The following is a 24154-nucleotide window of genomic DNA, read 5'->3' as shown; positions in this document are numbered from 1 at the left end:
TTTTTTCAGTAATTCTATTCAAAAAGTGAAACTCATATATTATCAACACACACACACATATATATTTATATTTATAAATAAATACATACTTATAAATGTATAAATATATATATATATATATATATATATATATATATTTATACACATATATATATATATTTCAAGCAATTCTTTCTTTTAAATTTGATGATTACTTACAGCTAGCGAAAACTCAAAATTGATGGTCTCAGGAAATGTGAATGTTACATAAGACCAATAAAAAAATTATTTTTAACCACTTCAATACATGGCACTTTCCACCCCTTCCTGCCCAGGCCATTTTTCAGCTTTCAGCACTGTCGCAATTTGAATGACAATTGCGCGGTCATGCAACACTGTACCCCAATTAATTTTTAATTATTTTCTTAACACAAATAGAGTTTTCTTTTGGTGGTATTTAATTACTGCTGGGTTTTTATTTTTTCCCAAAAAATGGAAAAATACCAAAAAATTTTAAAAAATAAAGTTTTTCTTTGTTTCTGTCAGTACATTTTGTAAATAAGTAATTTTTTTCTTCACTGATGTGCGCTGATGAAGCTGCACTTATGGGCAATGATGAGGTGGCACTTATGGGCATTTATTAGGTGCCACAGATGAGGAGGCACTAATATGGGCACTGGTAGGTGGCACTGATATGCAGCACTGATGAGCACTGATAGACGGCACAGATTGGCACTGATAAGTGGCACTGGTGGGCACTGATATGTGGCACTGATGGGCACTGATGAGCGTCACGGATAGGCAGCACTGATGGGCGGTGCTGATGAGCAATGAAAGGCTGCACTGACTGGCATCATTAAGGGGCACTGATTGGTGTCACTGATGGGCACTTATTGGTAGCACTGATGGGCACTGATTGGTGGCACTGATGGGCACTGCTGGGAATTTCCTGCAATCAGGGCACTGATGACCAGTGCCCTGATTACCTGAACTGGTCTACTCTGTGAGGAGATAGTGCTGATCGTCTCTCCTCGTCACACACTCTGTCAGTGTGGGGTGAGGAGAGCCGATAAACGGCACTTCCGCATTTACATGTGACCGGCTGTGTCCAATCACAGCTGGTGGTTAAAGAGATGTGTCATTGGCTCTTTACATAGATCGGGGTCACGCCTTGTCCTAGAAACGTCATATGACGTCCACCCAGAACAAGAGCCGCACCCTCCCTCCGTCATTTGACGTTTATTACAGAAATGTTGGATTACTGAAAAGTATGTCCATGCACTCGATACTTGGTCAGGGCTTCTTTTGCATTAATTACTGCATCAATGCGGCGTGGAATAGAGGTGATCAGGCTGTGGGACTGCTGAGATTTTATGGAAGCCCAGGTTGTTCTGATATCGGCCTTCAGCTTGTCTGCATTGTTGCATTGTCTATCATCTTCCTCTTGACAAAACCCCACAGATGGGGTTTAGGTCAGGCTAGTTTGCTGGCCAATCAAGCACAGTGATACCATGATTATGTAACCAGGTATTGGTACTTTTGACAGTGTGGGCAGCTGCCAAGTTCTGCTGGAAAATCAAATCATCATCTCTATAAAGCTGGTCAGCAGAGGGAAGCATGAAGTGCTCTAGAATTTCCTGGTAGAGGGCTGTGCTAACTTTGGACTGCCTAAAACACAGTGGACCAACACCAGCAGATGACATGGCTCCCCAAATCATCCCTGACTGTGGAAACGTCACATTGGACTTCATGCAACTTGGATTCTGTGCCTCTCCACTCTTCCTCCAAACTCTGGGACCTTTATTTCCAAATGAAATGCAAAATTTACTTTCATCATAAATGAGGACTTTGAACCACTGATCAACAGTCAAGTCCTTTTTCTCCTTAGTCCATGTAAAATGCTTCTGACGTTGTTCAGGAGTAGCCTGATACAAGGAATGTGAAAGTTGTTGCCCATGTCCTGGATACATCTGTGTGTGGTGGCTCTGGAAACACTGACACCGTCCATAGTCCACTCATGTGAATCTCCCCCAAATTCTTGATTGGCCTTTGCTTCACAATCCTCTCAAGGCTGTGATTATCCCTATTGCTTGTGCACCTATTTCTACCACACTTTTTCCTCCACTGAAATTCCATTATTATACTTGGATATGGCACTCTGTGAACAGACAATTTATTTAGCAATGACCTTTTGTAACTTGCCCTCCTCGTGAAGGGTGTCAATGACTTCTGGAGTCTACAATATTAAACTTTTTTACAATATTCAAATTTTTTGAGATACTGAATTTGGGGTTTTCACTAGTTGTAAGCCATGATCATCAAAATTCATAGAAAGAAATCCTTGAAATATATCACTGTGTGTAATGAAGCTGTATAGTCTATAAGTTTCACCTTTTGGATTGAATGACTGAAATAAATAAAGTTTTTGATGGTATTCAATTTTTTTTAGATGCACCCTTAAACCCAATTCAGAACTATGCTTGAGTCAATGGGGGTTCAGCTGGGGACAGGGGTAGTGCTTAGTTAAGAGATAACATTATTGACGAATCATAAGTCAAGCACAGTGGAGTCTCCAATAAACAAAAGGTATTAACATGTCCCAGTTCCAGCACTAATCCCAAAAAATAAGTAGTTTGCTCCTATTATTAAGAGAGTGGGTGGAGCCTTCCAGATTATTCGATCATCCATCCAGGCCAATTGTGCACATGGAACCACAATTTTTTTCCATAGCCTAATATTAGTAAGCCATTTGTTTCAATTGAGCATTTAGGCATTTCAAGCTTGTTGACAATAATCAGAGCTGTGCATAGAAACAATGGATTCTATTGAGTAAGCAATGGGCTTGGCAAGCAAGCAGAAAGCATAGGCAGACATATTATAGTTTTTATTTACTAGGGTTTGGGGAGCAAAGAGAAAGCATAGTCAGTCGACAGGTTTTGTTATTTACAAATCCTGAAAATTAGGGGTCTATTCCCCATTTAGGATAGTGGGCTGAGGCATTGTAAATTATAGGAAAAAGTGGGGGAAAACACTGCGCTATAACTAAATGTAAAACAAAAAAAGCAGCTGCCAACACTTAAAACAAACAAAGTTCCACAGTCAAAAGGTAAAAAATAGTGTAGCGCTTCTGTAATAGTGAATGTGATCAACACATACACAAAAAAATTCCAAATAAATGGTCACATGAGAAAGTCCATATACATAAAATAAAGTCCAATGGAATGGGTATGAACTTCCGTGATGTAACTGGTACAAGGATGGTTAGGCCATTTCAAGGAAAGAGAGGGATCTTGCTAAACAGATATACCCATGTAAAACAGCTTGTCTGTAGACATCAGGGAAGTAAATAAATACTCTTACCAACTGTGTTGGACTCACACGGTCATATGACAGTTGAGTCTGTAAAGCTTGGGGTCCCAATCTAGGGCCAGGGGGTGGATCGATGAAGGACCGTCAAACTGGTGAGAGAACTCCAACCGACTGTGTGCCAAGCGATGTGTTTCACGGATGGAACATCAGGATGGTTTCTTATCCAACTCGGACGTAGCACGATCAACACCGATACTCCGATCACCCCGAAATAGGGTGAAAGATGTTAGAGGTTTTTTAGGCCAAAAAAGAGAAAGGAAAAAGAGAGCTCCACATGGTGCGGGTCAGACGATATAAAACGGCAAATTTATTTAAAAGTCAAAAAATTATATAAAATATTTTATGACTTAGTGATCACAAAAAGATAGGTAAAAATGAAAGTAAAAGCAATGTAGGGTGCCAACAGCTAGCCCGACGCGTTTCGACACATATGTCTTCTGTCCCTGTCGAAGACATATGTGTCGAAACGCGTCGGGCTAGCTGTTGGCACCCTACATTGCTTTTACTTTCATTTTTACCTATCTTTTTGTGATCACAAAGTCATAAAATATTTTATATAATTTTTTGACTTTTAAATAAATTTGCCGTTTTATATCGTCTGACCCGCACCATGTGGAGCTCTCTTTTTCCTTTCTCTTTTTTGGCCTAAAAAACCTCTAACATCTTTCACCCTATTTCGGGGTGATCGGAGTATCGGTGTTGATCGTGCTACGTCCGAGTTGGATAAGAAACCATCCTGATGTTCCATCCGTGAAACACATCGCTTGGCACACAGTCGGTTGGAGTTCTCTCACCAGTTTGACGGTCCTTCATCGATCCACCCCCTGGCCCTAGATTGGGACCCCAAGCTTTACAGACTCAACTGTCATATGACCGTGTGAGTCCAACACAGTTGGTAAGAGTATTTATTTACTTCCCTGATGTCTACAGACAAGCTGTTTTACATGGGTGTATCTGTTTAGCAAGATCCCTCTCTTTCCTTGAAATGGCCTAACCATCCTTGTACTAGTTACATCACGGAAGTTCATACCCATTCCATTGGACTTTATTTTATGTATATGGACTTTCTCATGTGACCATTTATTTGGAATTTTTTTGTGTATGTGTTGATCACATTCACTATTACAGAAGCGCTTCACTATTTTTTACCTTTTGATTGTAAATTATAGGCCCTTGGGTCAGCTGTACACCCCGAGTCGTTGCATTAAAGCACAGCTACAGCCCACTATCATAGACCTAATTATTCTACGCTGCATACATTTGTTTCTCAGCTCGTTGGCCATCATCAAGTCAGCTGTAGCTGTAATCAATTGTAGCACAACTTTTTCAGTCCAACTGAAGGTTTAAATGAGAAGTATAGCCAATGCCTTTTTAGCTGTACTTCTCCTATGGATTATAGGAGTTCAGTTTGTTCTACACCACTGTGACCTGTTTTCAGCCAAAAATCTGATCGGTGCTGCATCCACCTAGGTGAGGTTTTTTTGTATAGTCCATACTTCTCTTTTAAAGTGGACCTAGCTAGCATCAGATTTTTTATGATGCCTGCACAGTAGGTATTGTGGCTGTAAAGTTGGCCATACATGGATTGAAATTCAATCCATGTATAGATAGACTGATTGTACACTGGAGAACTGATTTTCTGTAGTTTAACCCTCTGGATGAACGAAAATAAAATGACTTATGTATGGTCAGCCTGACACTTCTAAATATGTGTTACCTCCCACAGAAATCACAGTGTTGCCCACAATGACATCATCTGCTTTTCTCTCCATAACGATGGAGCCATGTTTGTTCAGGCACCATCCCTGTCTACTGCTGTCCCTATCTACTGTCGAAATACTCCTACCTTTGCAGTTCTCAGCTTTGTTCACAAATGTTGAAAACAGATCAGCCCCTGCTGCAGTCTCTCACCTTGTGACTTGCTAAAAAGATATATGTTTAGAATGATTACTAGGGGAGATTGAAAATTAGGAAATGCTTCCTCCTACCTTCAAGAGACTAATAGTACCATCTCGGCCTAGGCCAGTGATGGTGAACCTTGGCACCCCTGATGTTTTGGAACTACATTTCCCATGATGCTTAAGCACTCTGCAGTGTAGTTGATCATGGGAAATGTAGTTCCAAAACATCTGGAGTGCCAAGGTTCGCCATTACTGGCCTAGGCTAAAGCTAGGTATACACGCACAGTTTTTTTTTTTTTGGTTAAACCAGCGGGCTGACCAAAAGAAAAAGATAGATCCCCCGCATACACGCAAGTGATGAGGTGGAGGGATCTCGCCTGCCACATTAATTTATTATGCTCCCTGTCAGAATATAGCACTTCAGCCATTGGAATTCCAATGTGGGTTTTCCAGCATGATCATTTCACAGAAGCCAGTGAGCTTCTGTTGAACAGAGGAGTACAAATGTACAGAAAGTCAGCCAGTTCCTGCTGAACTGGCCAACCTTTGGTAGGTGTGTACTCAGTTTTAGTCATTGGGTCAGAGCTCAAACAGAAAAAGTGAATTCTGTATCGATTCAGCATGTTTTATTACAGTATGATCTAGGGTCATCTGTGCCAGAATTACCAAAAAAAATGATTTTAGCACTAACCACTTATGAATTTAGTTTAAATATGCAGTTAAAATTGTAAAAAAAAAAAAGATGCACATATTTAGAAATAGTGCTGACATAAGAGTGTTAACTGCCAACATACGGTAGCTGCCAACTGCATATATTCCAGGTACAATGCTGTATTATTTGCTTGAACAAGGCTTTCTTAAATGAAGTAATTCTCCCCTCGTAATCCATGTTAAACATACAGCTTAGGCCCACACCCCTTAATTGTTATATAAATCTGCAATTATTCAAATTCCATAGATCAAACAGGACCACACACATCAGCCCTCAGTATACTGGCTGTGTGTCTCATGAAACTCGATATCATGATATGAATATGGTAGGGACAGAATAGTTAAAAAAGGTACATTTTGGACAAACTGATATTTAACAAAGAAATGTAAAAAAATGGGAACTCGCATTTAGTGTGTGGATATATATATATATATATATATATTTTCCCCCTCCTTCTTAAGCTATACTCTTAAAGCCCAGTTAAAGGTTCATTATTTATTACTCTAATACAGTCAGACTATATATACAGTAATACATTTTTTCCTTTGAGTCTTTTTCCTTACTTTATACTGTAGCAAGGATTAAAATACCTAGTGCTAGCAGCACCATAGATAGTCTGACCAACAGTAGGTCTTTAAGGGTCCGAAAGACCCCCTGCCCAGTGCTCTAATTGACACCCTTTATAGGACAGCATGAGCCCTGGCCACTGTGCTATGTGTCAGAGCAGCAGTCTAGACCAGGGATATTCAATTAGCGGACCTCCAGCTGTTGCAAAACTACAAGTCCCATCATGCCTCTGCCTCTGCGAGTCATGCTTGTGGCTGTCAGAATCTTGCCATGCCTGATGGGAGTTGTAGTTCTGCAAAAGCTGGAGGTCCGCTAATTGCATATCACTGGTCTAGACCATCAACATACAAGCATATGTTTTGTATGTATTTGAAGCATGACTATATTACATAGCTTCATTTGGTCTTCTTCCCTGACTCTCCTGCCACACTATATACATGCTTTACATTATAAAAAGAGTCCTGATATGTTCCTTCCCTGAAGAAACCACTGCTTCTGTCTTCCTTAAGTGTTGGTCATTTGACCAAATGCTAGCATCTGGTCAAATTAATTTCTCCTACTTGGAGGATCAGTGCAAATGCAGTTGCAGTTTGTCCTCTCTGCTGTAGGTGACCCTGTTCAGCTGACCACTATGCAGAAGGCTCATAGGTGTCATCAAGAGACCATCGCCCCAATTGGATGTTGCTGCCCTGGCTGACCCCCTGGGCCATCTTTAGTGAGGGCAATGCTAATAATTAGTACTATCCCACTGTGGTTGGCGTGCATTTGCGAAGTGGATAGTGTAGGGACAGAATCTTGCTGGCTTGGGACAGTGTACCTAGCACTCGGGAGAGGTTCCAGTCGAGGATGGATATCATGCTTGGCTTTGCTATATGGGAACTATAGAGAGTTGGACAAGAACCTTCATCAGATGCTGCCTCGGTAAGGTAAGCCTATCAAAGTGTCCTCTCAAGTTCAGAGACTGTGTTAAATTAATGCCAATGTTGTTAAGAGCAATTGTACCAAGGTTGCCTGATATGTTAACGCTCCATAGCCCTATTTTCTGGATCTGTGAAGTGGGCACCTTGCTGCTGTCTTCCACATGTTATTTGTTACTTCTACATATCAAAATAATATCTGTGCCACATTCCTTTTTCTCGGTATACCTTTATTCTATCTTAGGTACCAATCAACTGGCCCTGCCCATAAATGTTCAGTCAAAGCCACCAATTGAACACCAGTCCCCCAATCCTCCTCAGTTTAGATCATGTGTCCAAATACTAACTTTTTTTCAGAAGGCTTCAGAAACACTCTAAGGCAATCATTCTCAACCAGGGTTCTATGGAACCCTAGGGTTTCTTCAAAGGGCGATAGGTGTTCCTTGGGTTGTCGCTAATTGAGCTCCTATTTAATGGTGCCTGCAGAGTCCTGGGACCAATGCCACTTGGTAAAGCCAGCAACAACGATCTTTCTGTTTTTAAGGATGGCATTGGGATCACTATTGTAAGATGAGCATTCTTCCTACTACTCACCAAGGTTTGGGGCATTTATCCAAACAAACCTCAGATGAATTGGTTTTAGCAGGGACCTGAAAATATTTTAGGGGTTGTTGTGGGGCTACAAAAATTGAAAAAGGCTGCTCTGAGGACTTAAGTTGCCACATTAAAGAAAATTCTATGCTCCCTCCTTGTTCTGTCCCACCAATTTGTATGTTTTCTGTGTGGTAATAACTGTATCAGGTTACTATCATTTGATGTATGCCGATATCTGGTGGTGGTTTAGGGCCACTACCAGTGGCATCCGCTCATAAGGGGCGCAGGGGCTCTGCCCCCCTTATCCATGCACCCGGCCTCTAATCTTCATGCAGGGCACTGAAAGCAATGGATTTCAATGTTTTTTATTTTTCTTAAAAAGCACATGATTAGAGCTTACGGCTCTAATTGGCTTAAAAAATGGTAGGCTCGGGTTGCAGAGCACTGTGCCCCAAGCCCTCTCACTTGTGTGACATTAGCGAATTAATATTCGCTAACTTCTTCCTGCTTGTCCTCCTGGAGAGGGAGTCCTAAGACCCAATTGACTGGGAGAAGAAGCAACCTCCGGGACTCGGGAGGTGATGCAGGGGGAAGCCGTGACCTGGATGGGGTAGGTGTGGGGCTGACGGGCAAGAGAAGCAGCGATTGTTGGTGCGACGGGGGGTGGGGGCAGTGAGGGGCCAGGTTTTCTGCCCTCCCAAAACAAATTGAGCACCAGCCACCACTACAACTTGTTTACCTTTGTGATTTGGCATCCCCCTCTGCCCTCCACTCCTGTTTAGAAAAAGTTAGGCCTGATTCAAACCTATGCATTTTTAGTGCTTTTTGCATTTTGCAGATTTGCACTACAGTCCATTTACCATGGTTTCCTATAGAACACGTTCTGTAGTGCAAAATGAAAAAATCACTAAAAACGCGTAGGTGTGAATCCAATAAAATAATAGAATAAACAAATATAAAAATAATAATATAAAACAAATATAATAGAATAGAATAGAATTTCCCAACATTCAAATAGAATCAATTTGAATTTGAATAGAATAGAAAAGAATAGATTCGAATAGGAAGATGATTATATTCATTTTGTTGTTTTTTCTATACTATTGTATTATTTCTATATTAAGCAATTTTTTTCTATTCAATTTCAATTCGAATTGATTCTATTTGAATTTTGGAAAATGGCTATGTTATTTCTATTCTATTCAATTTTTTTATTCTATTCTTTTCTACCCTATTCAAATTTCAGAAGGTGGTTATAATCTTTCTATTTAATTGTATTCTTTTTTTTATTCTATTCTATTTCTTTCTTTTCTATTCTATTCCATGCTATTCTGTTCTTTTATTTTCTATCCTTTTTTGTTCTGTTTATCTCTATTATATTATATTCTTTTTTTTTCTTCTGTTATATTCTTTTCTATTCTATTTTTTTCTATTCGAATCCTTTATTTTCTATTCTATTTTATTCTCTTTGGAAATTGGAAAACTATTCGAAAATGTTTAGAATTCAAAAACTTTTCAAATTAAAACTATTTGAATTTGATTTAAAAACTTTTCAAACCGATCCAACTTAAACAAATTTAACTAAATGCCGCCAATGCTATCTACTTTCCAGGTTGTCAGATAATGATAATTTACATTACAGGAGACAGTAGTGAGTGTTTAAATTAGAATTTTGGGGGAATATTACCATTTTGGGAATGTGTATGTTGTCGATGACTACCTTAGCTCTAACTCAGCTATGGGCTATAAGTGAAAAAAAAACAGTATCCATGTAGACTAATTTGCTAATGAGGAAAGACAACATTTTGGGGGTCAGGGATAATGTTACAGTTCATGGTATCTGCCGTAACCTCCAGCTTGGGTATTTCCTGTTTTGTTGTCTATAATTCTACATTGGCCTCGTCTCGGGTTTCACACAATTCACTTTTCCAGATGATCCGAGCTAAAATGATTTTCTTTTCCTTAAAACTCCCATTCTCAAAGCTCAGAAATTGCTGCTTGCTGTAAAGAGCCACTTCGCAGGTTTGATCAGTTTTCATCCTTTACTTTCATTTTACTGCATAAGAAAGACATGAATATGTTATGCTGAAGAATGTTAGATAAATTACATATCTGGAAAGGGAAAATCATAAGAACTCAGTATGATGAAACTATAGTCATTTAGCATACCTTCCAACATTTTGAGATGGGAATGAGGGACACCTACAAGCAAATGTATGTAGGCATAGGACACGCCCCTGCCACGCCCCATTAAAGGAGAATTAACCAAAAAAAAAAAAAGGTTAATTAAATCCACAAGGGACTTTATTTTACCACTACCATTCCTTTATATTGGTTTTTAGAATTTACAAATGCAGCAATTTATCATTTGGATGAAAGACTTGGGAAACACTTGCATTTTATATAGAACAATATAGATAAGACCAAAATGAGGGAGAAATGAGGGGGAAAGAGGGACAATGCTACAAATCAGGGACAGTCCCTCCAAATCAGGGATAGTTGGGAACTGTTATTTAGGCCTCTTGCACACGGTACTGATGTTTGAGCATCTGCTTTTGTTATTGCTTCTCGGTCTTTTGGCCTTTAAGATCAAGTGTAGTATCTGTTCTTATCAGTTTCCAGAGGAGGCGCTGTGCTACTCCCATGGGGGATAGCTGGCAAATCCAATGGTGTAATTGTGCCTGGAAGGCCGGTTTCAGCAGGGATTATGTCAAGCTGCCCGACAGTACTGGGGGCCAACCACTGGTTGAGTCTGAGCTGTCTGGAAGGGTGCTCCTGGTGAGGATGGGTGCTGCATTGGGTCTGGCCAGAGGGTCGGGTCCCTGGCCCTCTGGCGTAGATTGGTGTAGTCCTAGCTCCGGTCAGCTATTCAGGAGAGAACACCAGCTCCTCTATGAAAAGAGGGGGAGTGATTGGTGTCTCCTGGGTGTAATTAGGCGGGAGAGATGGGAGCGACGGTTGAGTCATTTGGACAGGGCTCTCCCTAAGCTCCCAAAACTTCAGACCTTCCTGTATGGAGTAGAGGCTGCGCTGTTCTGGGTTGTTGGTCAGGGTTGTGACAAAAAGCCTGTGGTGAATGTGCCCCTGAAGTGGCTGTTCAGGGGTGCCAGACAATCACTGTTAGTGAGAGTCACATTGATTTTTGGTCACTTCACCATACACTCTTTTTTTTAAACCTGCCTCTAGGGCTGAGCCTTTTGGCTAGGACCGCTTTGTTTAGTGTTCACGTTTGTCACTGTGTGATTAGTAGGATGTGAGTCCTCGGACCTACCCTGAACGTCTTGGGATGGGGGTGGACATAAGCCTTTTGGCTTGGTTCACCCTCTCTCATGGGGTCTCTCTTCGGGGGAGTCCTACTGAGTACTTGGGGGGGGGGGTCTGTTTTGGCAGACCTTCCAGAGAAAGGGGGTCCATCTGGTTTCGGCCAGATGGACCCAAGTGAAGTACCTCAGTCCCCGTCTGAAGCCTAACTCACTGGGGGGATCAGGGTAAGGTCCTTCCTTTGGAGGACCAGTGTAACACCTATTGCATGTTTTGTGTCACTCTTTATATGTGTGCACTTTTTCTGGCACCTGGTAGAGTTTCACACGCCACTGGCTTTTTAAAAAAAATTAAAAAGCGGTGCTGTCATTGGGCAGCTGAAGAAAAGGTAATAGCCAAACCTAAAGTGGAAGAAAAGCCTAGTGCTCCGTACACAAAATCGGACTTTCCAACAACAAAACAGTGGATTTTTATTCGAAGGATGTTGGCTCCAACTTGTCTTGCATACACACGGTCATATGGTTGGCCAACAATTATGAACATAGTGACGTACAAAATGTACGTGATATCTCCATTACGAATGCTAGTTTTACAAGACCGAGCTCGTACTTGATTCTGAGCATGTGTGGACTTTTGTGCAACAGACTTGTGTTCACATGATCGGAAAGTTCAACAACAAAACTTTGTTGGCGGAAAATTTGAGAACCTGCTAGCCAACATTTGTTGGTAGAAAGTTCGACAACAAACGCTCGATGGAGCATACACATGGTCGGACTTTCTGCCAACAAGCTTGCATCCAACATTTGTTGTCGGAAAATCCCATCGTGTGTGCGTGGCATAAAGCTATGTACACACAATAGGATTTTCCGACAACAAAACCGTGGATTTTTCTCCGAAGGATGTTGGCTCAAACTTGTCTTGCATACACAAGGTCACACATATGTTGTCGGAAATTCCGAACCTCAATAGCCAGCGCGGCTCTTCTGCTTGATTCCGAGCATGCATGGACTTTTGTGTGTTGGGAATTGTGTACACACGCTTGTAATTTCCGACAACAAGTCTTGTTGTTGGAAAATTTGAGAACCTGCTCTCAAAAAATTGTTGGTGGAAATTCCGACAACAAATGTTCTATGGAGCATACACACGGTCGGACTTTCCGACAAAAAGCTGACATCCAACATTTGTTGTCGGAAAATCCTATCGTGTGTACGGCCCATAAGTCTAACTATTCTAAAAACCCTCCACACACACACACACACCTATCCTGCCTAACCTGTATTAAAAGGATCAGTGTGCTTATCTATTTTTAATCCACTTCGGTCGATTCACATTATCCTGCAGCTCCAGGTCAGCTGGGAATTTCTGTAGCCATGACCACACCAATAGGTCCCCATAGCTCATCCTTTATTGGTGCTCCTCCCTCTCCCCTGCAGAAGCGTTTACTGACGTAGGGGAGCTAGAGATTGACACTCCTTGAACAGACTTATTATTCCTTATCAATGAAGTGGCATCTAAAAGTGCGGAAGTATTAAAATGTTACTAAACAGTAAATTCAGTCTGTATATGCAGTAAAACATGCTTGTTATACTCACTGTGGAACCTAAGAGGTTAACACTCTGCATTATGTAAAATTCTGTTTGATCCTGTTTTTTCTGATCCTCCCCTTCTCCCACTGTCTCCAATCCATCTGCTGATAGTGCTTGGAGGCACTCTGCTAGTGAGCTGTTTTTTTTTTGTGGTTTCGGACAAAATCCGTCGAACAAAATCCGACGGATTTTGTTGTCGGAATGTCCGACCGTGTGTACAAGGGCTTAGACATTGTCCTGAGTCGTAACTAGGAAATCTAAAATGCATCAGATGGAGTTGTCACCTACTGTATATGCTGAAATTGCGAGTAAAGGTGTATGTTGAACATGCTCCTACCTTTTGTCCTCTAAACAGTATGAGTAACAGCACATCATAGCTTCATGTGTGGTGTTATGGAATCATCCACTGCAACTAATGTAACCTTCAAGGGCAAGTTCAAATGAGCTAATATTTTTTTTTATCTTATGTCTCAAATTCCCTTAAGAATCTTGTCCGGGAAAAAGAAACAGAAAAATGAAATGTGAGCGTACATGGGCCCCGTTTATACACAAAACAAGCAGCATGTTCCAAGTATACTGGAAGGAGGACAGATGTGGCTAAGAAATACATTGTAACAATGACAAATGCTAGTAGGGTGTAGTCCATTTAATGGTGAGAAAAATTTCCTAAACATCCATTAATCTTGCGCTTACAAACACCACACGCATTTTAATAGTCACTTATTTGCCAAAATACACAACGGAGCAGGTACAATAGCTGAATCTCATTCTGTCATTGTTTGGCTGTTGTTTGTTTTACATGTTCCTTATAAATCAAACAAACTAATATTTTTGGCTTGTAAGTGATTTTTTTTCCTTGGGGTTCGAAATTCTTCCATATGAAGCTATTCAAAACAGTACTACTCAAAAATAGTGCATAAAAGAACTACCCAAAAACAGCCTCAATCTCTAGACCAGCCTTTCTCAACCTTTTTACTCCAGAAGAACCCTTTAAATAATTTACAGGTCTCATGGAACACTTGCTAAAATCTATTTATTGGAAAGAATGTCCCATACGCCAGTGGTAAGGATGGTCTCCGATACAGTTGTGTTTAGAATGCCACCCTTACAGAGGAGGAAGGTCAACGGTGGTGTTGTTGGCCCCTGAACTATGTAGGAGGTCTACAGACACAGCTCAAGGAACCCCTAGCAACCTCTGGATGGATCCCTGGTTGAAAATAGATGCTCTAGACCAGTGTTTCTCAACCTTTTTTCAGTCAAGGCACCCTTTAAAATTTTAGACAATCTCAAGGCACCCTTTAAAATTATGGACAGTCTCGAGGCACCCCTTTCTAAAATGTAAAAAGCAATTCTAATATTGTAGCTTAACATAACGCAGCAACATCCACATACAGGACACCTAATGTTAGAGGTGATTTATTCTTCCGAAGCAAATCCACACTGGTACTGACTAGTATTCCAATGTTTCTCTTCTCCCTCGATTTCTCTCCATCAGTTAGCTAATGTCACCCCAGTTCTGAGGGAGAGGGGCACAGGAGGGTCAAACAAGGATGCTGTGGAGGCAACAGACATCATCCATATTAACTGACGACGTCATTGGTTGTTAGGATGCCAGTGTCTAGAATGTTGTAATGGTGCACCCATGGCTTTGTGCAACTAAAAGGCAGGCTTCATCCACCTGTTGGCTTGTATACAACTTGTGATCAATTTTTAGGCATTTTGCCAAGGTACCGCCGAAGAAACCTCAATGCACCACAAGGTGCCTGGGCACCCTGGTTGAAAAAGGCTGCTCTAGACTTTACTGAGACTGGTATAAAAAACCCTAATGAGTGGTTGTTCTATCGGGAAAATACTTAGCTGATCAGAGAGGTCAGGGGAGAATGGCCAGGCCTGTGCAGTGGTTCAGTCCAGCAGTTTGTGATGCTATTGAGCCAGCATGGTCCAGAATCCATAAGTAACCTTTTGCATACCTTGTTGAAGCTGACAATAAAATACACAAATGAATGCAGTTATCATTAATACATCATTAAATGTATATTGTAAATGCAAGTGTAGTGTAAGTACCTGAATTTGACCTGGTATCAGCCTCTTATAGTGCCTGTACAGGAGGAGTGGATTGTGAAAGAAAGAGGCAGCATAAGGAGCCAATCGTTTTTTGTGCTGAAAAGGACAATGCTGATAGGAGGAGAGAGTAGAGTGACAGGAAGCTGAGCTCTTCATCATCAGTCACAGGCTGGGAAGCAGGGGGAGGGGCAAGATGACCTGGGCTCAGAGTAAGTGGAAGTAGTTGACCATCAGACCTAAATATCTAGCTGCAGAAAAAAAGTACAGTGGGGGAAATCTCTGGACTTAAGGTGAATATTATGAAGATTGCATCAAAAGCTGTTTTGGTATTTTATATTTTAATGGGCTATTCATGTTTATCTGTTTTATTCAGTTTGTTTGCTTGCTATTTAATATTTTTGCTATGGCATTAAATATAGAGACCTGTAGACTGGGTACTAGCGGGAGCTCTTAGTGGCTTAAAGTGGGAGTAAACGCCCATGTATGATTTTTTAACTATAGGTGCTTACCTATAGGTAAAAATCATACATGGAGGTTTAATATAATGAGGCTTACCTCTAGGTACTGCAAATATCTCCTAAACGTGTACCATTCAAGGGATATTTACTTCAGATGCAGTCAATGGCGTCACCGGCACATGCACTCTGAAGGAACGGCATACCCATGCCGTTCCTTCAGAACCGTACCATAAACAGAGACTCCCGCATGGGAGTGATGTCATCGTCAGTTTGACCATTCACGTCACTGAAGCCCGCAAACACGGAAAGAAGACCGAGTGAAGATGGAAGCTCCTTCAGCGACGATAGTGCATCGCTGGAGGGCTCAGTTTTCAGGTAAGTCTGTCATACTAGCATATGATTAGGGCCTTCTTAATAGCTTCATGGGCCCCTGGGCAAAGTAATGCAGTGGAGCTCTTACCAGCCTGCCCAAATTTACACACCTACTTTCAAGAAAAGGTATAAATAGTTGATAGAATTAAACATATATTTATTAGTACGTTCAATAAAATTTATTTTAGACAATTAAACATGCCATAAGTGAAAGACTAATCAACACAAAGGGCACAGTTACAGGGGGGAAGGTAGAAAGGCACAATACTGGGATCAAGAGGGCACAGTACAGGTTCCAGGAAGCTTCACAGAACACTGCCATCCCGGGACAGCTTAATAAAGAGCGTGATTGTCCCATCAAATCCGCAAGTATGATGTAATGCAAGATTTTCATGGGGCCCCCATGCACCTTGGGCCCCTGGGCAGTGCCCAGGGGTGCCCATGCATTAATAAAAGAAAATGCCTGAGGGACGATTTTTATTTTTATTTTTTTTATGCGGTTTACTACCGGTTTAATGGAATTGAACTGCCTCTACTTAAAGTTTATCCAAACTGAAAAACAAAAATGTAATATATTACAGTTTACCAATTTTTAGATGTGGTGGCTGCATTAGCGTTCTTTGTTCAACGTTTTTTCCCTTTTATTTTCACAAGGCGAAAGTGCTAGTAACACATTTTCTGTCCAAGGGTGACAATGCTCCCTCGCTGTACTGCCACCCTAGGACAGGAAGTGTTAGTATTACAGAATAACTCTTCCTCTCTTCATCTTCATAACACAATGGGAGGTGTTATGTAGTTCACAAAGCTGAACAGAGAAGGGCTAATAACACTGCTTGCGATAGCATTGCAGAGTGCACAGGACCAACAAGCTTACTGAATTTCTGGCACGATTAACATGTTTTTTTAACTTATCAAACGGATAAAAATATATATTTTCAATAGTATATTTAACAGACAAAGAGGGAGCAAATAATTCATTGTTAGGGTTTACACACAGTACGTCATTCATGTCACAGCATGAAATTCATCTACCCAACGCTTTTCATTGTAGCTATAATTTTTTCAAAACGATTTACATCACATGATTATATATAAAAAAAAATTTTTAAAAACAGCATTGGTATAAGTGTTTCCTGTATGATATGTTGGCCTATTTGAAATGTCAGTATGTTTTACAAAAGGGGACTTTCTCATTGTCCTGTGGCATTTTGGCACTGTAGATATATTGATGACCTTTCATTGAAAGGTTCTCAGGACAGCAAAAAGGATGTGATGGAAGTGGAGGGCAGGAGATGGATGTCTGCGGGCAGGAAAGAGTGCGCTCAGCGTTTGTTAAAGAGGATTTGACAAAGCGGATTTGACAAAGCGGATTTATTGCTTTTAACTTCCGTAACATTTGTAGGGATAAAATTTGTATATGTCCATGTGTACACTGCTATGGGATTTACTACCCTGAATGGCAGTGTTTAACTTTCACTAACAGTGAGAACCAGCGTGTGTATTTTTTCTAGTGATGTAGATTTGGTACGTATAATAATATATATGTACATATAGCTACAGTATATGCCCCCATCAAATCATTCTCTTATTACCTTTTGTACCACCACCCCCTCACTTTAGAATGTAAGCCCTATGAGCAGGGCCCTCCTGTACCTTTTGTATTGTACTGTAATTGTGTTGTCCCCCCTATACATTGTAAAGCGCTGCGTAAACTGTTGGCGCTATATAAATTGTGTATAATAATAATATAATAATAATAATAATCTATATATACAGAATATGAAATATATCTATATCTATATATCTATCTATCTATATATATATATATATATATATATATATATATATATATATATATATATATATATATATATATATAAAATATATAGATAGTTATATATCTATCTATAGATAGATAGATAGATAGATAGATAAAATCAGAATATAATTACAGTAAAACCTTGTTTTGAGAGTAACTTGGTCTGAGAGCGTTTTGCAAAACAAGTAACATTTTAAAATACATTTTGACTTGATATACAAGTAGCGTCATGTCACAACTGAGTATAAAAGAGAAGAGAGGCGCCTCTAAGTGAAGCAATATGGTTACATTTAATGAAGGTACAAGATTTAGCAACATATTGCTACACTTAGAGGCGCCTCTCCTCTCTTTAATTCTCTAGCTCCTGCTGGCTTCTAATCCCCTTGTGGAGGCTTCCATTTGTGGACGGACATTTTATGGTTACACAACTTGGTCAAATTGCTATAATCGTTTTATATGGACTATAAACTGAAGGACTTATGAATAAATGGTTGTGGAACGAATCATTCGAGTTTCCATTATTTCTTATGGGGAAATTTGCTTTAATATACAAGTGCTTTGGATTACAAGTATGTTTCTGGAACAAATTATGCTCGCAATCCAAGGTTTTACTGTATATATTTAAGTGAAATATATCAATATATTATGATAAAAATATAATATAAATATAAGAATAAATGGTGTGTACATTTTCCCAGTAATAAAACTTGGGATTCTGCCCTTTTCAGGTCAGTGTTAAACTATATGTTTATTGTCAATAGCCATTCCCTCTCTGGATATTATCACATCTTCAAGCAAGGTCTTCTTTCCAGCAGCTTTCTCCATGGTCTGAAATTTATGTGTCTACTGTTATCCCTTGGAACGGCACAAGTAGCGTCCAAACGGGTGATTTATTGCATGATCACAACACGATAGTGTCACATGCCTGACGAAGAGGCCCTGCGCGGCTCCGAAACGTTGCACTATCGTGTTGTGATCATGCAATAAATCACCCGTTTGGACGCTACTTGTGCCGTTCCATGGTGTGCTGGCAAATATCTTCACCGTGACTTGAACCAGTATCCAGCTGGTTGTTGCTACAGCACCCAAATCTGAGAGCGCATCAAGGAACGTGTGCGATGGGAATATAAAATACTACTGTTATCCCTTGTCTGGCTCATCTGTTACTGAGAGATATTAAAAAAACAAAGCAGAGGGACTTAGAGCCCAATCAGACCCATCCAACTATGTGCATTGGAGTCCTGTGCACGTAATGTGTGCAAAATCACACATGTTACGGCAATGCTTGTATTAGTGTGTTGTGGTGATATAAAGTTTAAACCGCAAATCCAACACCCTAAGGCATTGCACCTCAGGTAAGTGCAGTGCACCAAAAAAAATAATTGTAATTCACTAACATATTTTGTGGTGCACTACATTGGGTGAAAATGCATGTCCTGCTCTTATTACTACATCTATATTGGAGAGATTCAACTGTCTTCCAGTCTCGGTGACTACCATCACTGGGGCAGGACGTTTGGGAAACTACTAATCCTCACTCTATTCAAAACAAAAGGTAGACAAGAAGAGTATGGCCTGCGATACCATAGGAAAAACACTTAGGGGACGCTTAAACACGGCTGAGACAAATAGTAATTTTGCATAGTGCAGGAGAATTTTGGAAAATAAGTACAATGGTGGTGATAGCAATTCAATTGGGATAGAGTGATTTATGTATGGTAAAGCTCAATTCTTAGGCAGATATAAATTACACAAATTATTGTAACTCTATATTTATTACTATATCATTAAAGGTATTACAAGACTCTGGTCCGGCCACACCTGGAATATGCTGTCCAGTTCTGGGCACCAGTCCTCAGGAAGGATGTACTGGAAATGGAGCGAGTACAGAGAAGGGCAACAAATCTAATAAAGTCTCTGGAGGATATTAGTTATGAGGAAAGGTTGCGAGCACTGAACTTATTCTCTCTGGAGAAGAGACGCTTGAGAGGGTATATGATTTCAATATACAAATACCGTACTGGTGACCCCACAATAGGGATAAAACTTTTTTGCAGAAGGAAGTTTAACAAGACACGTGGCCACTCATTAAAATTAGAAGAAAAGTGGTTTAACCTTAAACTACGTAGAGGGTTCTTTACTGTAAGAGCAACAAGAATGTGGAATTCCCTTCCACAGGCGATGGTCTCAGTGAGGAGCATTGCTAGTTTCATAAAACTATTAGATAAGCACCTGAACGACTGCAAATTCCAAGGATATACAATGTAATACTGATGTATAATCCCACACAGGTTGGTCTTGATGGACTTTTTTCAACCTCACCTACTATGTAACTATGTATTTTTTGATGCAAGAAGTGTAAGCGCCTAAATTTGACCTGGTGTCAGCCTCTTGCGGTCCTTGTAAACAGAGGTTGGAGTGTACAGTACAAGCAGTATAAAGAGCCAATCAGTTCAGGTAGTAAAAAGAAGCTTGCTGATAGAAGGAGAAAGCAGAGTGACAAAGAGGTGAGCCCATCACTGTGCTGCTATTCCTTTTAATGTACATTTACCAGCTGGGGCGGATCCAGGACGATGTGGGCTCAAAGGAAGTGGGTCGAATGATGCTTGCTATCAGACTGTGGATATCTAGCAGCAGTAGTGCTGGGAAATCTCTGGACTGAAGGTGAATATTGCAGCAAAAGTTGGTTTTGTTATTTTATATTTTAATGGGTGATTTCTAATTAAATTTTTATTTTTGGCTGGAGTTTGGTTTTAAAGTGGGAAACTAAAGGGACATAATTAAACATTTCAAGCAGACAGGCTCTTTTTTTTTTTTTTTTAAAGAGATGTGCTTTGTCTCTTCTGCAATAAAACAAACTGCCAGTTTGCAATCTTCATTAGAATGTACACTGAGCTTTGCATGTTCTGCTTAGTGTACATCTTTAGTATACCTTGCTGCCAGCAAGGAATGCCCTCCCAGGCACATTCAGGGGAGATGCATCATCCGCAGATGGCAAATCAAGACAAATGAAGACTCACCAGCGGTGGTGCCAGGATGGAGCTCACAAACATCACATTGCTGGAGCGAAGGTGAATATTTGTGAACTTTGGTCCCGCTTTAACAGAAAAGGAGGATTCTTTTTGTGAAATCTTTCAAAAATCTACCTTTCAAATTCTAGTACCCTGTTTCCCCAAAAATAAGACCTAGCGTGATTGTCAGTGATGGTTGCAATATAAGCCCTACCCCCCAAATAAGCCCTAGTTAATGTCCTTGTAGGTCTTATTTTCAGGGTAGGGCTTATTTCGGGGGGGGGGGGACAGGGTAGGGCTTATATTGCAGCCAACACCGACAATCACGCTAGGTCTTATTTTCGGGGAAACAGGGTAGCTATTGATCATGAAATGTAAATGTGGATGTGGATGAAGGATGGAGGGGGAGAGCATGTGGGGGTACCCAACAGCCCAGCTTATTCAGCACTCATCCATTGCCTGATACCTTCTACATACCTCCCAACTTTTGGAGATGGGAATGAGGGTCACCTATCAGCAAAAGTATGCATGCATAGGACTCATCCCTTTCCACGCCCCCTTAAAGGAGAATTGTACAAAAAAACAAGATTGGTTAAACATACAAGTGCTTTTTTACCACTAATATTCCTTTATATTGGCTTTTGAAATGTACAAATTCAGCAATTTAGAAATCAGAAGAAAAGGTTTAGCGCTGGAAAACACTTTTTCATAGATAAAAAGTGCATTTTATATACATCTATATAGATCAGACAAAAATAAGGGAAAAATGAGGAGGAATGAGGGACAGAGGGACATTGCTCCAAATCAGGGACAGTCCTTCGAAATCAGGGACAGTCCCTCGAAATCAGGGACAGTCCCTCGAAATCAGGGACAGTCCCTCGAAATCAGGGACATTTAGGAGCTATGCCCTCTATAGATCTCCAGCAGCTGCAGCTGGGACTCGTCCAGCCTCTCTGCAAAGCTTCACAGGATGCTCTATTGTAAACTGAATGCAGATCTGGCATTCAACATCCTAGTATAACCAATGACTGGACAGCTTAGACAAACGCAGTCAGGACAGAACTCTTTGCCTTTTCTGGTATCACTTCTACTTCATCCACACAGTGGAAGAGAGAGACGTTCGCTTTGATGTGCTGTGTATTATGTGACTGCGCCTGCACTCCAACCGCTGGATTAAACCACCACATTGCACATCTAGAAGATAGTGAGTACATGCTGAAAACTGCTTTCTTATTGCCCGGCTTGAATCCTTTGTGAATATTCAGTAGTTGAAAAGCCATTTTATATATAGTGGTAAGGGATGGGGGGCGGCACAGTGATTCAATGGTAAGCTCCTATGCATTTCAGCTTGCTGCTTCAAATCTCAGCAAGGGCACAATCTACATGGAGTTTGCATGTACTCCCTGTGTTTATGTGAATTCCCTTTAGGTACTTCAGCTTCCTCTCACACTCCAAAGACATGCTGATAGATTAGCCAGCTTCTGTCTATACTTTCTATAGTATGTGTGCACAGATTGGCTCTTTACTATCACGATCTGAATGCCAGATCTAAGCTAAGCAATGGAGGAGGTTTGAAGAAAGTCCTGAAAATTTAACTTGTAGAACATTTACTAAGAAAATGTAGTGAGAAAGGCTTTCAGGCAGGTCATGAAAAATACCCAGAGAGCTGGATCTTAGAATCGCGATGAGTGCGATGCAACTGAGCAGATGTATACAGTTAGAGATAACAAAAAAATATATATATATTTTTTTAAATTTTTTATTTTTTTATTATTATATTTTCTCTGTTATAAGAACGTCCCTATTTTTCCTAGTGACCACTGGACTGAAAGTTGGCAAAGTCCAAGATTTTGAGTTTTTCCCAGAAAAGAAATAGAAAGAAAGTTGTCAAGTGGTGTCACTTGTTCTGGTGACAACCTCTTAAGAGGGAATTTCCTTGACTTTAGAGAGATTTCACCTCCCTTCCTGTTATGTCTTCAGGATGGGATGCAGATGCCAAAAAAGACAGATGTTTGAACCGTTTCCTACTCTATCCAAAAAAATAAATAATTAAAAAAAAAAAGAGTATGGACTTGATATATTCTTTAAAGTGTGTGTAAATCCTAAGAATGTATTTCTCATATTTGCTAACCTTTGATCTTGCTGAAAGTGTTTTGTTATATCTGAGCAAAAAACAAAACAAAAACTGTTGGTTATGATAAAAATTCAGAGCTACCCTGTGTAAATTTCATCTGTTATGTCAAGGAGAGTAATAGGCCCTTTGAGTTCTTATCTTGGGACTACAGAATGATTAGCTTATATGTTGTAGAGATCAAACAGTTGGAAGGTTTTAGTAGTTTAGCAAAAAAACAAGAAGAGTTGGGCAGGGCTGACTCCACTCAGACCACAAAACAGAACACGGGAGGACGATCAACAATGTTGCCGTACCCGCAGGGTCTTCAAAAGAGAAATATGGAATTTATAAAAAATATTTGAACTCACTTAGGTGGATGTAACATAGATCCGATGCTGTATCTGTCCCCCGCTGGCTCTGCACCGAGAACCGAGTAATCAAAGACTGCTGATCGCTCGGTTCTCAGCATTCTGTGAGCATAGAGCCGGGAACTGTCAGTCTCTGGCTCTCTGTTCCGTCCCCCCAAGTCTCACTGTGCTGGGCTGTGGAGGGGGTGGAGGGGCTGGCCCAGGCTCCTAATAGCCCGCTAAAAGGCTGAGCTGGGTGTCAGTCCAGGTTGTTAGGTGGATCCCAACCATATGCTCGGGATCTTTTCAGAGCCCAGACCAGATCTGTGACGTCAGCTGACAGCAAGCTGAAAACAAACTGCACTCCTGTGATCCATAGGTGAAGTATAGCCAAAATAGCTTTTGATAGATAGATACTTCTTTCAAGCTGCACTCCAGGTATGATATTTATTGCATAATTACACTGGTTCAATCGGGCCTAGTTTGGACAAATATAAGTATGCATATCTCATACCTGAGCGACAGCTGAGGACTGCAGTCATAGCAGCAATTTTCTGGAAGCTGTGCCATTCGGCTTCTCTTCTGCATAATAACCACATAGGGTGTAGGGTGCAAATATCTCTGGTCCATGGGGTTAGGAGAATCCAACCATAAGCCCCCCCCCCCCCCCCCTTTTACCAGTATTGTATCCACATTACATTATCCTAAAAATTAAGCAACAATTACATCTCTTTTCCATTCTGTTAATGTTTGAGTTTATACAATTTTTAATAAAAAGAAGGAAATGTACCTTATGGTCAAATTTACCATTAGACACACCAGACGTATGCCCATAGGCTGCAGCAGCAAAAATGCAGCTTTTTCCTACAGAGTTATTAGCCATAGCTCCCAACTGTCCCTGATTTGGAGCAATGTCCCTCTGTCCCTCTTTCCTCCTCATTTGTCCCTCATTTTGGTCTGATCTATATAGTTGTATATAAAATTCACTTTTTAATCTTTCAAATAGTATCTCCCAGTGCTAAACCTTTCATCCAATTTCTAAATTGCTGTATTTTAAAGAGGAACTGCACCTAAAAAAAAAATA

The 24154-nt window shown here is 40.5% G+C and overlaps 1 protein-coding gene and 1 pseudogene across 4 annotated transcripts in view; both read left to right on the top strand.

The window, feature by feature from the left end:
- CALD1 (caldesmon 1) overlaps positions 1–24154 on the top strand; it is a 238067-nt gene that overhangs the window by 94626 nt on the left and 119287 nt on the right. Inside the window, exon 1 of one of the 4 annotated variants that reach the window (XM_077468530.1) lies at positions 21666–21814. The exons of the other annotated variants lie outside the window; for them this stretch is intronic. The gene's annotated coding sequence lies outside the window, so the exon portion shown is untranslated. Of the gene's footprint in view, positions 1–21665; positions 21815–24154 lie in introns of those variants that run through there. 4 annotated transcript variants of the gene reach the window in all.
- LOC143964681 (U2 spliceosomal RNA) lies at positions 10600–10707 on the top strand (annotated as a pseudogene).

This window comes from Lithobates pipiens, unplaced genomic scaffold (assembly GCF_037356315.1).
Source record: "Lithobates pipiens isolate NorthernLeopardFrog02 unplaced genomic scaffold, aLitPip1_a1.2 Scaffold_8, whole genome shotgun sequence".
NCBI lineage: Eukaryota > Metazoa > Chordata > Amphibia > Anura > Ranidae > Lithobates > Lithobates pipiens.
Note: the sequence above shows the minus strand (reverse complement) of the source record. Positions and strands in the feature narration are given on the sequence as shown.